At 42.8% G+C, this 14,766-nt stretch overlaps 1 pseudogene; it reads right to left on the reverse strand.

Moving 5' to 3' along the window:
* LOC148156302 (uncharacterized) lies at nucleotides 1–9,502 on the reverse strand (annotated as a pseudogene).
* Between the last annotated feature and the right edge of the window lie 5,264 nt (nucleotides 9,503–14,766).

Below are 14,766 nucleotides of genomic sequence, written 5' to 3' on the forward strand. Positions count from 1 at the left end.
TTTTATTTCTCTTCATGCAGTAGATGAACAGTGAGTGACTTAGACTGGATAGATTAACATGGTCGTTGTAGCTAATCTGGAATTCTGCTCTTAAACATTAAATGAACAAAGAAATATCTATAAAACATAATTTACTGGCTAGCTTACTAACAATTAGCCCAAGTCATTAAATTACAATGTTTCCAGCACCAGACAAAACTTGGGCAACTAACTGGTCAAGAACCTGTTTGGGGTCAAAGACCAAACTGGTTTCAAGCAGTGACACCAGTCACTAGTCCAGCCATTCCTTCTCACCAGTAGGTGGCGCCTCAGAAACACACATATATATATAAACCCATAGAACTGGAACTAACAGAATATTATCTCACACCAAATGCTGCTAAACGTAAGAATGCAGCTCATCCCTCACAACCGTCAGATTCTGTTTCTTCGTCTTTTCATTGGACCCAACATGTTCACTTCCTGTTTTTGTGGACCAGGAATGAGACGCCATGTACCTCAGCCCTGATCTCACCTGATCTCCATCATATCTTCTTCTCATCTCCTCCAGTTTCTGGACTTTCCATACATCTTTCTTCTCCTTTATCTGGCCAATCAGGAAGTCCAAGTGGACAAAAGTGGACAGAGACTGGTCTCTGAGGACGATCTGCTCCAGTTTCATGGTAATACACCTCATCAGTCAGCTGGAACTTCTCTGCTGACAGTTTTTCTTTTTCCTTCTCCAGATTTTGCAGCAGATTTCTCTTCTTCATCCATCCTCCTTGGCTGAACTCTTATCTCCTCTTCACATCTTCCAGGATGTTCTGGACTCTCCTGGTTCTGGACTGGTACATCCACTCTCGTTTCACATGAGCTGAAGAATGACAGTAACAGACACAGCAGTGGCCATTTCTCATGACCTCACAGGTGGCAGGATACCAGGTGACGGTGCAGGGACAGTGGCAGGTTTTGTCACAGTGACAGCAGGAGACCGCTCCGTCATAAAACACCAGCCCCCACATCCCTCCATCCAGATGCCGCCTTTCTTTGTATTCCTCATCAACTTCTACAGTGAAGCTTTGGCTCCTCCTCATCTCCTCTTCATGGCTCCTCACAGCTTCCTCAGTCTGCCTGATTTCGGTCTGCTTCAGCTCCATCAGCTGTATCTTCTCCTTCAGGTTCTGGATGCAGGCTGTCAGTCTGATCCGGTCACCCAGAACCTCCACAGTTGTTGCCAGGTTTTGAGGTTTGGATGTGGTGAGGTACTGAGTCAGATGGTCCATCTGTCTGTAGGAGAAACCCCAGGAATACCTCAGAGCTGCTGCTCTCTCTGCTGGTTCCCTCTGTAAGGTTTGTTTAGCATCCAGCAGGAAGTGGACGGGCCGGTTCTTCCCGTCTTTGGCACATCTGATACCTGCAGCCAGCAGGGTCTGGAGGAGATGTTCTGGTGTTTTAAGATCAGAGCTACAACGTGTTTCTCCATGTTTTACCAAACAGAGACATCACTGAATCATAGATGTACATCAGTTGGTCACTCAGTCGGTTATCGCTGGCCTTCACCACCAGACCCACCGCATGGATCTGGATCCATCAGACTGGAACAGCTCCAACAGTCTTCCTCTGATAGTAACATCCCATGAAATCCCTCTGCTGTTTCCAAACCCCGGAGTATCGATGACGGTCAGAGAGAACGGCAGAGTCTGACCATCAAAGACCTGATAAACGGTCACATCTGATGTCTGACTTTCTGTCTGAGTCTCCTCCTCCTCTACAATCTGAAACCAGACTTCATCCTCAGACTTCACTCCCATGCTGTAGTTGACCAGAGTAGATTTTCCTGCTCCTGTTTCTCCAACCAGTAAAACGGTTTCATTTGGTTTCTTCAAATCTTTCTGACCAACACTGACTCTGGTCAGAGTCCCGATCTTCTCCTTCTTCGTTCTCATCTGGTAAACAGCAGGAGGTCCTGGATGGACTGGAAAACTGTCTGAGGTTAAATCTTCATAATCTGATGTGATGCATCTCATCCTGCAGAGAATGAGAACAGTTCAGTTTAATGCTAAAACAAAGATTTCCTTTTTACAATTCAAAGACTGGAACTAACAGAATATTATCAGAATATTGGTGGTTACTATAAATAATAACAGATGACCATCTTCTCATCTGGTTAAACTGAAGGTCTTTAATATGTAATTTATGCCTGAGACCGACCCGGACTGGGCCCAGTGTTGAAATATGAAGCAGTAATTTGTTCAGTGGTTAATGGAGAGGCTGTTATGCTGCCATCTGCTGTGTCTTCTGAGTACTGCAGTTGTGTTGTACCGTTTTGAGAAATAAGAAATAAATGAACGCACGATGAAACGCCTGTTTTCTTTCAGGTTATGGGCCCAGAGCGCTAAAAAGTTCTGTAAGTGAAGTTTTTGAGTCAGATAAACAGAATTGTGGGATTCACAATGGATAATAAGATGTTTATCGACAAGCTGAGCGGAGCAGAGAACTGGGCAACGTGGAAGTTTCAGATGGAGCATTTACTAAAAGAGAGAAGGAGCATTTTCCATGTTAATGCTAAAATGCTAGTACAACCCAGTTGTATTTAATAACAAGCTGCCAAACTCCAAAAGAGGCTTGGGACATGCTAAAAGGACATTTTGAGAGAGAGACTTTAGCAAATAAACTGTTCTTGAAGAAGAAATATTTCAGATGTGAAATGAAAGAAAAGGACCGCTTAAATGACCATTTAAAACAAATGAAGGAACTGACTGGTCAGCTAAGAGCAGCAGGTGCTGTAATTGAAGAGGAAGATCAGATTGTAACACTCCTGGGTAGTTTACCACCAAGCTATGCTACAATCCTCACTGCTCTCGAAACGAATAAGGACAATTTGACATTGCAGTTTGTTCAGCAAGCATTAATCAATGAAGAGCAAAAAAGAGCCAGTGTTAATGATGACTACAGTGCTACTACATCAGCTGGTGCATCAGCCATGTCAACACAAGTTCACAGAGAAATGCAGGACCATTCAAAAGTAGTGGGAGCTGAAGGACAGAGTTCATGGAGATGTTACAAGTGTGGCAAAGAAGGACACATAAAGCGTAACTGTCCAAAAATCAAATCAAAAATCACAAAGCCAAAAATGTAGTATGTGAAAATGAAGAAAATCCCTCTGAGAGTGCCTTTGTTGCAGAAAATTCAAATCTAAGTGAAGGACCAGGACAAGTCGAGTGGTTGATTGATTCTGGAGCATCAAAACTTATGACCTGTGACAAAGAAGTTTGTCAAAACTACCAGCAGTTTTCAAAAACACAATCTGTAAAACTGGGTGATGGCAGGGTGGTGGAAGCTCAAGGATGTGGCATTGTGAAATTGAACATGACCTTGAAAATAAGTGATGCTAAACCTGCCACAATGTATGATGTGTTATATGTTCCAAAGTTCCCTGGGAATCTTTTTTCAGTGGGAACCGCTACAAGAAAAGGAAATACAGTGCAGTTCAAAAAATCTTGGTGCTACATGCATGGCAAGGATGGAACTCTTCAAGGAATGTGAACACAAAGATCAACAGACTGTACCAGTTAAAGGATCTTCACCTGTATGTCATAGTGCATCAATAACAGCTAATCTGTGGCATCAGCGCTTAGGTCACACCACCAAACTAAAGGAACTAGAAGATCTGGTGAATGGAGTGAAATTCTCTGCAGACAAAGAACTTCCTTTCTGTGAAGCCTGTGTGGAAGGCAAGCTCACAAGACAGCCATGTGTGGCAGTGGGAGAAATCCTTTCCAAATGTAAGCTGCAACTGGTCCATAGTGATGTCTGTGGATCCATACAGACTGAATCCATAGGTGGGTCAAAATACTTTGTAACCTTCATTGATGACCAGGGTTTCCCCCAGAAAACCGGCTCAGATCGAGGCGCCGAGGCGGTCCACCGTGTTTTTGTATTAAAAGATGTTAAGGTGACAGGATGTTTTAAAATATCACTCAGTAATTATACGTTATGGGAAAACATCACCAGTGAAACATTACTTAAACCCACAACTAGTCTTAAAAACAACAAATCAGAATATACAATTAAAATGAATATCAATTAATCCAAATTAAGTCGGCGGCTCCATCAGGCCCCCCAGGGCTTCAGGGGCCATAATTGCTGATACATTAACAGAAATCACAGATACATAAATGTAACACTTGTTTGTTGAGATGATCAATGCTGTTAAACTTGATTCAATTTCAGCATAAATTAAAATATTTTAAATTGTTTAACATTTATATGTAAGATTTTAAGAAGCTGGCAAGTTTACTTTGTAAAAGTTCAAAGAACAATATTCATAGTTAGATTGTTTTGTTACCATAGCAACAATCTGATGCTGTGAGTTTAATCTTTAAGTTTGAGCTGTTTGTTCACAAATACAATTTAGTAAACTGCAGTTATAATTTATTGCTCTTTAGGTTGGCCAGTTAATCTAGTCCCCCTCTCTCAGATTAAATCCAACACATCTGTTAGAGGTGCTGATGATTGTAGCAACAAAAGGGGCCCCTCAGTCAGATTCTGCTCCAGGCCTCATCAGCCTTGGACCGGCCCTGCAGGATGAGGTAAATCTGCTGCACTGCAATGCTGCCAATGTGGCTTCAGTAGCTCTTTCATTTCATGTCTGTTGAGTTTTAATAAGCGTCACAGAAACTGTTCTGGTTGGTCGAGTTTATGGGACGAGTTTCTCAGATCTCTGCGCCGCTGCGAACATTAACTCTGTCTGACTAAGTGGACAAAGCATTTGATACGTTTGATACATTGAGTAACCGAAAAAATGATACTAAAAATAATATAAAATCAGCATGATGCTGACAGGAGCGAAAGCTCCTCAAAGCTCCTCACCAGGCTGAACCTGCATGATCAGGTTAGCTGGTTCGTTAACTAACACACCAGCCAACTGGGAACACAGATAAACTATCAGTGCAGGCAGAGCCGGGCGCTGGGCGGCGTGTTGAGATGGAAAAGCCACATAATGTTTTGTTCATAAGTATAAATCATTCTCACCGCTCCTTAACGCACATCTGAAAGCGACTACAAGTTATTCCTGCAGTTCATGTAGAGCTGCAACCAGAGCCAACCAGAGTGGTGTTTAAAGTCCTACCTTGATCAAAAACTCTGGAAAGAATCATAATTCCTCACAGGGGTGGATGTAAATATCCATACAGGTCAGTTTGAGTGAAAGGATCCGCGCTGAGGTAAACTTAATCCAGCTGCTGCAGAGGCGCCAGCGGTGGGATCGGTCCGGCTTTAAATGCATAAACTATAAACCTATCTTCTGTAGACAAATCTTTTAGGGATAAATCTGCTCCGTCTTGTTTATGTTTTCCTAAAAAGATAAACAGGAAAGGCTTAGTCTGGCGGTGGAGCTAGTAAAGGATGGCTTGACATTTCTCGCTGTTGTAAGGTTTACTTCATGAAACAAAAAAGTGAAGTCTTAAGTAAATTCAAGGAATTTGAGAGAACATTCTCCAATGAGTGTGGACACAAAGTTGCAAGACTGAGATCAGATAATGGTGGGGAGTACATTTCAAGTGAGTTTCAAGAATATTTGAAGGCTCAGGGTGTCCATCATGAATGTCTGTACCTCATACACCTCAGCAAAATGGAGTTGCAGAAAGAAAAAACTGGACATTGGTTGACGCAGCTAGAAGCATGTTGTCACATGCTAAGCTACCAAAGATGTACTGGGCTGAAGCAGTAGCAACAGCAGCTTACATACAAAACGGATTGCCAACATCTGTTCTGAAAGGAAGAGACACCCTATCAACGATGGTCTGGTAAAAAACCTGACATGAGCCATGTGAGAGTGTTTGGTTGTGTTGCTTATGCACATGTTCCAGACGCTGAAAGACAAAAATTCGACAAGAAAGCTGTAAAGTTCAGGTTTGTGGGATATGCAAACAGCACTATCGTCTGTTCGATGAAGAAAAAAGAAGAATTCTGATTCGAAAGGATGTCGTCTTTAATGACTCGGACTTTGACTGGAAACAGAAGGAGGACACTTCCTGCCCAGAGAAAGAGGTGATTACCATCACAGAAGAAAAAGAAACAACTGATGATGTCACTGTCGATGAAACTATTAAAAGAGGAAGCAGAATCAGAAGGGCTCCAAAGAGATATGGATATGATGAGTTTGCAGATATGGTGACTGTTGATCATTATGCTAATGTGTGTTCTGTCATGGAACCAATCACACTGAAAGAAGCATTAAAGGGTCCAAATGCCAAAGAATGGCAAGAAGCAGCTGATTTGGAATACCAGTCACTGGAAGAAAATGAAACATGGGATCTGGTGGAATTACCAAAGGACAAAGAGGTCATTGGGTCAAGATGGGTGTTCAAAGTCAAGCATCAAAGTGATGGAGAAGTGGAGCGATACAAGTGCAGACTTGTTGCCAAAGGTTACTCACAGCTCTATGGTGCTGACTAACATTTTCACCTGTGGTACGTTTTAGCTCAATTCGTACATTATTGTCCTTTGCCATCCAGAATAACCTACATGTACATCAAATGGATGTTGTCACTGCATTCTTAAATGGACACCTGGAAGAGGAAATATACATGGAACAACCAGAGGGATACATCAAACCAGGTCAGGAGCATCTAGTATGCAAGCTAAAAAAGTCAATCTACGGATTGAAACAGTCTCCTCGTTGTTGGAACAAAGAGTTCACAACATTCATGATGGACCTTGGATTTAAGCAGAGCACCTCAGATCCATGTGTGTTTCATCACAGGAGCTGGAGATAATTGCAGTTTATGTCGATGACCTGATGCTGATTACAGAGTCGACTGAAAGCATGGATGAGTTAGAACTGACTCTCCAAGAGCGCTACAAAATGAAGGACTTGGGTGAACTGTCCTACATCCTCGGCATCTCAGTTATTCAAGACAAAGCAAAAAACTGCATCTATCTTCATCAGAAACAGTACATTGAAACCGTTCTTCAGAAATACGGGATGGATAAAGCAAATCCTGTGGCAACCCCTGCTGACATCAGTGTAAAGCTGAAAAAGGATGATGGTGTCAGTCATCCTGTCAGTCCAAGCACATATCAGTCTATGGTTGGAAGTCTACTGTATGCTGCGATGACAACAAGACCAGACATGGCACAAGCAGTGAGTGCAGTGTCAAAGTTCAATGCAAGTCCAAATACTGCACATCTGACTGCTGTGAAGAGGATTCTTCGATACTTAAAGGGCACCGTTAACCTTGCTCTAAAGTATGACGGTTCAGGGAACAAAGATTTGACTGGTTTCTCTGATGCTGACTGGGCTGGAGATCAGGACGACCGCCGTTCAACAACAGGCAACATATTTATACTCAGTGGAGGAGCAGTGAGCTGGCTAAGCACCAAACAGTTTCACTTTCAGCAGAAGCTGAGTATGTTGCTGTCAGTCAAGCAGCTGAAAAGGCTGAGAAGATTACTGAATGATCTTGGAATGGTCACAAAGCCTGCAGTGATTCTGGAGGACAACCAAGGAGCCATTGCAATAGCAAAGAATCCGGTGGACCATTCAAGAACCAAGCACATAGACATTCGTTACCATTGCATTCGTGAGTGTGTGCAGAATGGTGAAGTCAAGTTAGAATATCGTCCAACCGATGACATGGAGGCAGATATCTTGACAAAGTCTCTTGCAAGACAGAAGTTTGAGTATTTTAGAAGAAAGATGCGACTTTTTCCAATGTAAATCTGTGATACAATGTCTTGCTTTGTAGTTTCATTATAAAGTTGACAATATTTTTGTGGAGTATAGCAAGACAAAAATGTAAACTATAAACGGAAAAGGACTAATAAGTTAGTCTTGCAAGTTGAGTTAAAATTAGTTTCAACACTTTGTTGAGTCTTAATCCCGTTGTAAAAACGAAGTGGCAGTGTTGAAATATGAAGCAGGGATTTGTTCAGTGGTTAATGGAGAGGCTGTTATGCTGCCATCTGCTGTGTCTTCTGAGTACTGCAGTTGTACCTCTTCACCCCCTTCTGATATCCTGGTTCCTAGAGTCTTCCTGTCCAGTTCAAACCTGACCTCTGACCTCTAGGTGGAGCTGGACTCTCAGTCATTCAAATGGTTCTCCAGTGGAAAAGTCCATTTCCAGATTAATTCACCTGAAATCTGAGGCAGCTCCGTCTGTTTGTCTGGACAGAGAAGCAGCTGAGCTTTACTGAAGCTATAAAAGTATAAAACAGGCTTTTCACAGGAAGCTGATCAGAGTTCAAAGGTCAAATCTAGAAACAGAATCAGCAGCTCTGCTCTGGTTCTGTCGTCCATCTTCTTGTCCATCTCCTCCAGTTTCTTCACCTTCGCTTCGTCTCCTTTCTGCTTCATCTTGTTGATGAGGAAGTCCAGCAGAACGTGAGTGGACCCAGAGTTAACGCTGACCGGTCTGGTCTGACCCAGTTGGACCACGTGTTGGCAGGCTGGGTCCAGCAGGTGTGTCCTCTCTGCTGCCAGCTCCTGCATTTGTTTCTCCAGGTTCTCTAACAGACCTGACCTGATCCCTCCTGCTGCCTGGTTCTGGTTCTGGTCACATGTCTGCCCACTTCTGCTTCAGTGAGTTGGACCTTTCTGGATGCAGGACATTTATTGGTGCAGGACCTACAGGCTCCGTCCTTCATGACCTCACAGCGTTGTGGCCTGAGACCCATCGTGCATCCAGGATAGTGACAGTTCTCCTCACAGACCGGACAGCAGACAGCCGCTTCCAGCACCGACCCAGACGACCCGGTTCTGATCGGTTCAGTGTCTTTAAAGGCTTCAGTACCTGTAATTATGAGCTGCTGGCTGTGTGTTTGTGCAGCTCCTCCTGAGTCAGACGGACGTCTCTCTGCTTCAGCTCCGTGAACCTGATTCTGTCCTGCAGGTTCTGGACGCAGGCCGTCAGTCTGGCCCGTTCTGCCAACACCTGGAACGTTGCTGTCAGGTCGTTAGGCTGGGCAGCATGCAGGAACCGTGCAAACGCAGTTAGTCCATTCAGTGACACTCTCCATGCCGTCTCCAAGCCAAAGAGATTTTCCTGAGTTCTCGGAGTCATCTTCTGTTGTTGAACACAAAGTGAACGGTCTGGCTTTAGTTATTTTTTGAACAGGTAATATTTGCCTCCTCTAGCGCCTTCAGGGCGTCGTGTGGGGGGGGCATCCCATCAGAGCCACGGTGTTTCCTGCTCCAAACAGACAAACCACTAAAGACGTACTTTAGTCGATCACTGACTCTGTCGTCTGTCGCCTTCATCTGACTGACTGACTGACTTTTCTCCACTTCCTCCGCCACCTGAAACCAGCCGCCATGTTCAGACTTCAGCCCCATGCTGTAGTTGCAGAGCGTCCATCAGGTTTCCCTGCTGCTTTTTCTCCAACAAGATGCTTTTATTGGGTCTGTTTGGGTTTTTCTTCCAACCGTCTCTCGGCTCAGATTTCCCGTTTTGTTGATTGTTGCTCTCAGCTGGTGGCCAGCAGGAGGTCCAGGCCTGACCGGGAGGCTGCTGGGCCTCATGTCTTCAGATGCTGATGATGTCATTATGAAGCTGTTAAATATATAAAGAACACACATTATTAATGTAGAAAGGAAAATGCCAGCTTGCTTGGTCATTTATTAGGACAAGGAATTGAGTGAAAAACTGAATAGGGTTTCAAATGTATTATTTTTTTTAAAATAATTACTATTTGAAATATAAGCTTATAGGAAAAACATTTCTGCTGTTTTTACAGGGAATTTATAACTTCGAGGTTTTTGGTCTTTTAACTGGAAACCATTTAATGCTCTGCGGCTTCACAGTGACACCTGGTGGCCAAGTGGAGTTACAGCAGCCGTTTCGTAGTGAGTGTTGGTGTGTTAAAGTACAGCTGGACACACAACAGAAACCTTAAGAAGCTTTCTGACCAAATGAAGTCAGAATCAATGAAAGCAGCAGAAACGTGTCAGTCTGGTGGAACCAACCAACCAGAGGCTCATGACGTCATCATGGAGCCATCAGAGGCTCCTGGCTCTTCATGAAACCTCCACTTGTTCAGATTGGAGACTGGATTTATTGCTTTTGTCAACATGAAGAGACCCTGGAAGCCTAAAGAAAGCTGTGTGTTTGGACCAGACCGAACCGAACCGGGCCGAACCGGACCGGGCCGAACCGAACCGGGCCGAACCGGACCGGACCGGAGCCGCTTGATCCTGGAGCCGGAGGAACGTCAGGTTGATCCCATCAGCCAACGTAGAAACGTTCATCTGTGAAAACTCAGATTATTTCATCTCTTCCTGAGACGTTTGAATGTTTTAACTGGCCTGAACTGAAGCGTCAGCCAGTCAAACCAGTGGATGGACTGACTGGTTTGACTGGATGACATCTCCATGTGACCCGGATCATAACCTCATTATGTTCATCAGCTGCTGTGAAAGGAAACTTAACGTCTTTAACTCGGGACCTGGAGTCTGATTGACATTCAGAGCTGTGTGTGAAGTAAATGAACTGATTGGTGTTTTTCCTGAACCTACATGAAGAACCACAGACGACGTAGATGAGTTTTATGGGCAAACTTTTGCAAAAGGAGAAGACTCAGCAAACTGCTCCTCCGAGCCGATCAGAGCGTTCTGCAGCCGGTCTGTTCATAGAAAGACAAAGAGCAAAGACAGACGGTGACCTCCGGCTGCAGGTCGTCCAACTCAGGCTGGAGGGAACCATCAGTTCTTGGTGCAAAAAGTTTTAACAGACAAGACCAAATGAAAATCACCTCAATACTGATTAATGATCCAAAGTAATAAGTAAATATGTAATGTATAAATTATAACACAAAAATCCAAATCATTTCTTGTTTCTCATAAATCCACTGACCTTTTATCCTTTTAAACATTAAATAAAGTCTCATTTCCACAAACTTTCCATCTTCATCTCATGTTCAATGCTTCATTTCTTATCAGGTATTTTTGTTGGAATTGAACTTTTATCCAAACTGAATGATTTAAACTTTTAAACAAAGCAAAAGTTTAAATCACTTTTGCAGCTTTATTGTTTCCCAACTGATGAAAATGTAATTTTATGTCATTTACATCCAGAAATGAACTCAAAAAATTCTTTGAAACATTTTCTGATTCCTTAGAGGAAACTAGTGGTCCAGTAACAGCGACGCGTCGGCGCATGCGTCCAGCCCACAGACCAAAACGTGTCGGTTTCAGCAAGTCGCCTGACCGAAGTGACATTAAAGCACCAAACTGTTTCTAAGGAAGCCGATCTGTCAAACGGATTCTTGATCTTTTGCAGCATCACCTGTGGAGCAGCCTCAGAGGAAAGGTTTCCTCAGTGTGGGAACATTTTGATCTCATATTGGAAAATAAATGAGTTTTCATTTCGTTGGTTCATCCGGTTCTTGTCAGTTTCTACTTGATCTGAATCCAAATTCAGCTGAAACTCTTAGTTTACTTTCATATCATGTTCTGCAGGTTAAGTGTCGCACATGTTTGACTAAACTGTCTATTTAAATAAATCCACCTCCTCAATGCTGAGGCATCATGAGAATCAAGTCCCAGATAAACTCATATGCAGCCGTTCTACGAATTACTGTTGCTTTTTATACATTATTTCATATACATGTTTTGTTTAATTCATTTTTTTCTTCAGCAGAAGTTGTGTCCAAAGAGTGTAACAAACTAAATTTCTAAATGTTGGAAAAACTTTATTTTTTTAATGAAAATGTGTGGGGGGGGAAACCCCCCAGTCCACCAGGATCCTCATTCCGAATCACTTTATGGTTCATGTTCACATTGTCATGGTGGGTCTTAATTTCTGAGCCCACATGCAGAAACTCAGAGGCAGGATAAAAGTTTAGATGTTTTACTGACAAAGATAAAAGTGGTCAAAAACACCCGCAGTCGTGACGCTGCAGTGGGAAGACTGGCACGGCTGCACACAAAAGGAGAGTGGAGGTGAGTTTAATGGTTGTAGGAAAACAGGCTACTGGTATGGGTTCAGTGCTTACTTGTAGTAATTTGTTCAGGTCGGGGGAGAGGTCCGGTACCAGGTCGCGGTTGAGTGGGGGCTGACTTGGAGAGAGACTCCATGAGCCTCGGGGCTCCAGCGACCGGTGAGTATGGCTCCCAGCGTCGTGGACGGAACTCCCTCAGGGTTTGAGAATGGGAGGTCTCCGGGGAAACTTGAAAGTGTCCTGGAAGGAGTCACAAAACAACAGGTAAGGTTTGAAGGCTACTAGAAACGACCTCAAAGAGACAAACAGTAGAGAGGCACCACAATAGGTCAAACACTCTGGCGGTGGAGTGCAGGAGCCTGCCGCTGAAATACTCCTCTGATGAAGATGACTCGAGCCAGCAGGAACCAACTGACACACCCACCACGGAAAAGTGGCTCCTGGCGCCCTCTGATGGTCAGAGCTGAAAAGGAAGAAAAAACCCAACCTGGTACCCAACACACATTATTTATTGACTGTATCTAAGAATATCAAATATATTTTAAATGTAACTGAATATATGATATAATATAATATATAATAAAATACAAAGACTTGCATCTTGTTGTACTGAAGGTCCTCAGGGCTCACTGACCTGCATGTTTTATGTCCCCCTGCTTCAGCACACATGATTTCAATTGTTGACTGATTAACAGGGTTTTGCTTATCATTTTTTTATCATTTATCTTTTTATCATTTTATCTTTTATCATTTTTTGCTTATTTTGCAATCATCTGCATGGGGTGTGTTGAAGCAGGGGAACATCTAAAACATGCAGGTCATTGGCTAATGCCCATTTGACGTCACAGCGCAGCGACCACGTGGTGACCGTCTCACAAACAAAAGCTACAGTAGTAAACACATGCTAATGTAGAAATAAAATTCACAGATTTCCCAAATCTGATACGGAAAGCCTAGCTTGGCTCAAAGCTTGTGCACGACCGCATTTGCAGCTCAACCGTCGTAGGATCAATAAAAACAAAGGAGTGTGTGCTGGTGTGAGTATTATTGCTTTGCTTTCTGTGTGTTTAGTGAATGGGGATATTTTGAGTGGCCCTGACAGACTGGCGACCTGTCCAGGGTGACCCGCCTCTTAGCTGGAGATAGGCACCAGCACCTATATAAAATATACATATATTAAATATTGTAAAGTCTTAAGGAGGCCTATAATGTGTGAACAATGACCCCAAGTCTGAAAAAAGTCAGTAATTAACACATCCATTATGAAAACCTTTTAGCTAAGTACAGCATAACGGCAGTACCGATACATCTTCTACACCCTGAAGCCTGTCTGTTACAGTCTTACGTTAGCTGAACAGATCAAGATGCAATGTGCACCGTGTCTGACATACATTAAAGATTTTATTTTACCTGAAAAGGTTTTTTACTAAACTGTAATCATGTTAGCCACGCTAGCATCGAGGTCAGCTGGAGGTCAAACATTCAGCTCATTAAATTATAACATCATAAAAACAGGAAACAAAACAAAACTGTTCAAAAATCAATAATTTATAGAAAAAGAACTGGAGAACAGAAACCATGCTGTGTGTGAACACACACACACACACACACACACACACACACACACACACACACACACACACACACACACACACACACACATATCTATACTGGGAACCAAAGCTAGCATGTTAGAATGTCATTATTACAGTTATTACTCTTATTGAACAAATAGACAAAATGAAATGGAAATTAAAAAATAATGTTCAAACTAAATAATTCATTAGAAAAACAAAACAAAGGAAAATTGATCAACGGAATCAAACAGAATCAGCATCAGCTGCAGTGAGACGGAGGAAACATCCTGAGACCTCGTGTTTCATCCTGACCTTCAGTTTGACCTTCAGTTTGACCTTCAGCCTGACCTTCAGGCTGAGGGCACAGACAGGTGTAGATAAGAACTGGATTTTGTGAAAGTTTCTTCGTCCTTCAGCCCAACAGAAACATGTGAACCAGCAGTTTATTCCTGCCACAGACAGCAGGGGGCGCCCCGAGCCAATAAACACCCAGAGCACAGAGTCAAGCTCAGCTGAAAGTATTTCGCCAAAAAATGAGGCAATGAGACAGAAATTTATAGATGATTAAATGATTTAATGGAGAGAAAAATGATTTAATTTTATATTAAAGGTAACAGAAAATTCCAGATACTTTCTGAATAATAACAGTAAAATATTTTCTAATCTAAAGTCGGTTTTCTTCTAGCTGAGCAGCTTCTGGAAGCACTCCACTCCATCACCTCATCTGTGGCGCCCCCCACAGGCTGTCTGAGGAAACAGCTGCAGTCTGAAAACTGATTTAAACTCAATAATCAATCAAATAAATAAATACAGTACTAAACATACTGGATCTGAAGCAGAGTTAGATCGATGTAACCTAATCAATAATAAATACATTTCATTTTCATATCAATTCATCTCAGTTTGATTTATTACACAGCTCTGCAGCGCCCCCTGCTGGCAGGAAACACGAAGCATTAAAAACTGTTAAAACTGGAGTTTCCAGTTTCCTGATGAACAAATGAAGGTTTATGGAATACCGAGGAGGATTTATGATCATAAAGTGAATTATTGATTAGAGTTTAGTCAAATCAGAGCAGATGAATGTGAAACGATGCCGAGAGTTTCAGCTTCACTGAACCGAACCGGAACCCAGCTGGACCCGTTTGGGTCAGAACCTCCTGAATGTTCCAGAGGTTTTTCACGATCCTGAAGCGAATTATTGATTCACAGAGATGATCAGGTTCTGCCCAGGTTCGGTTCAGGTTCTGTCCAGGTTCTGTCCAGGTTC

Source organism: Poecilia mexicana, unplaced genomic scaffold (assembly GCF_051168715.1).
Source record: "Poecilia mexicana isolate PSO_F unplaced genomic scaffold, ASM5116871v1 scaffold_12, whole genome shotgun sequence".
Classification (NCBI taxonomy): domain Eukaryota; kingdom Metazoa; phylum Chordata; class Actinopteri; order Cyprinodontiformes; family Poeciliidae; genus Poecilia; species Poecilia mexicana.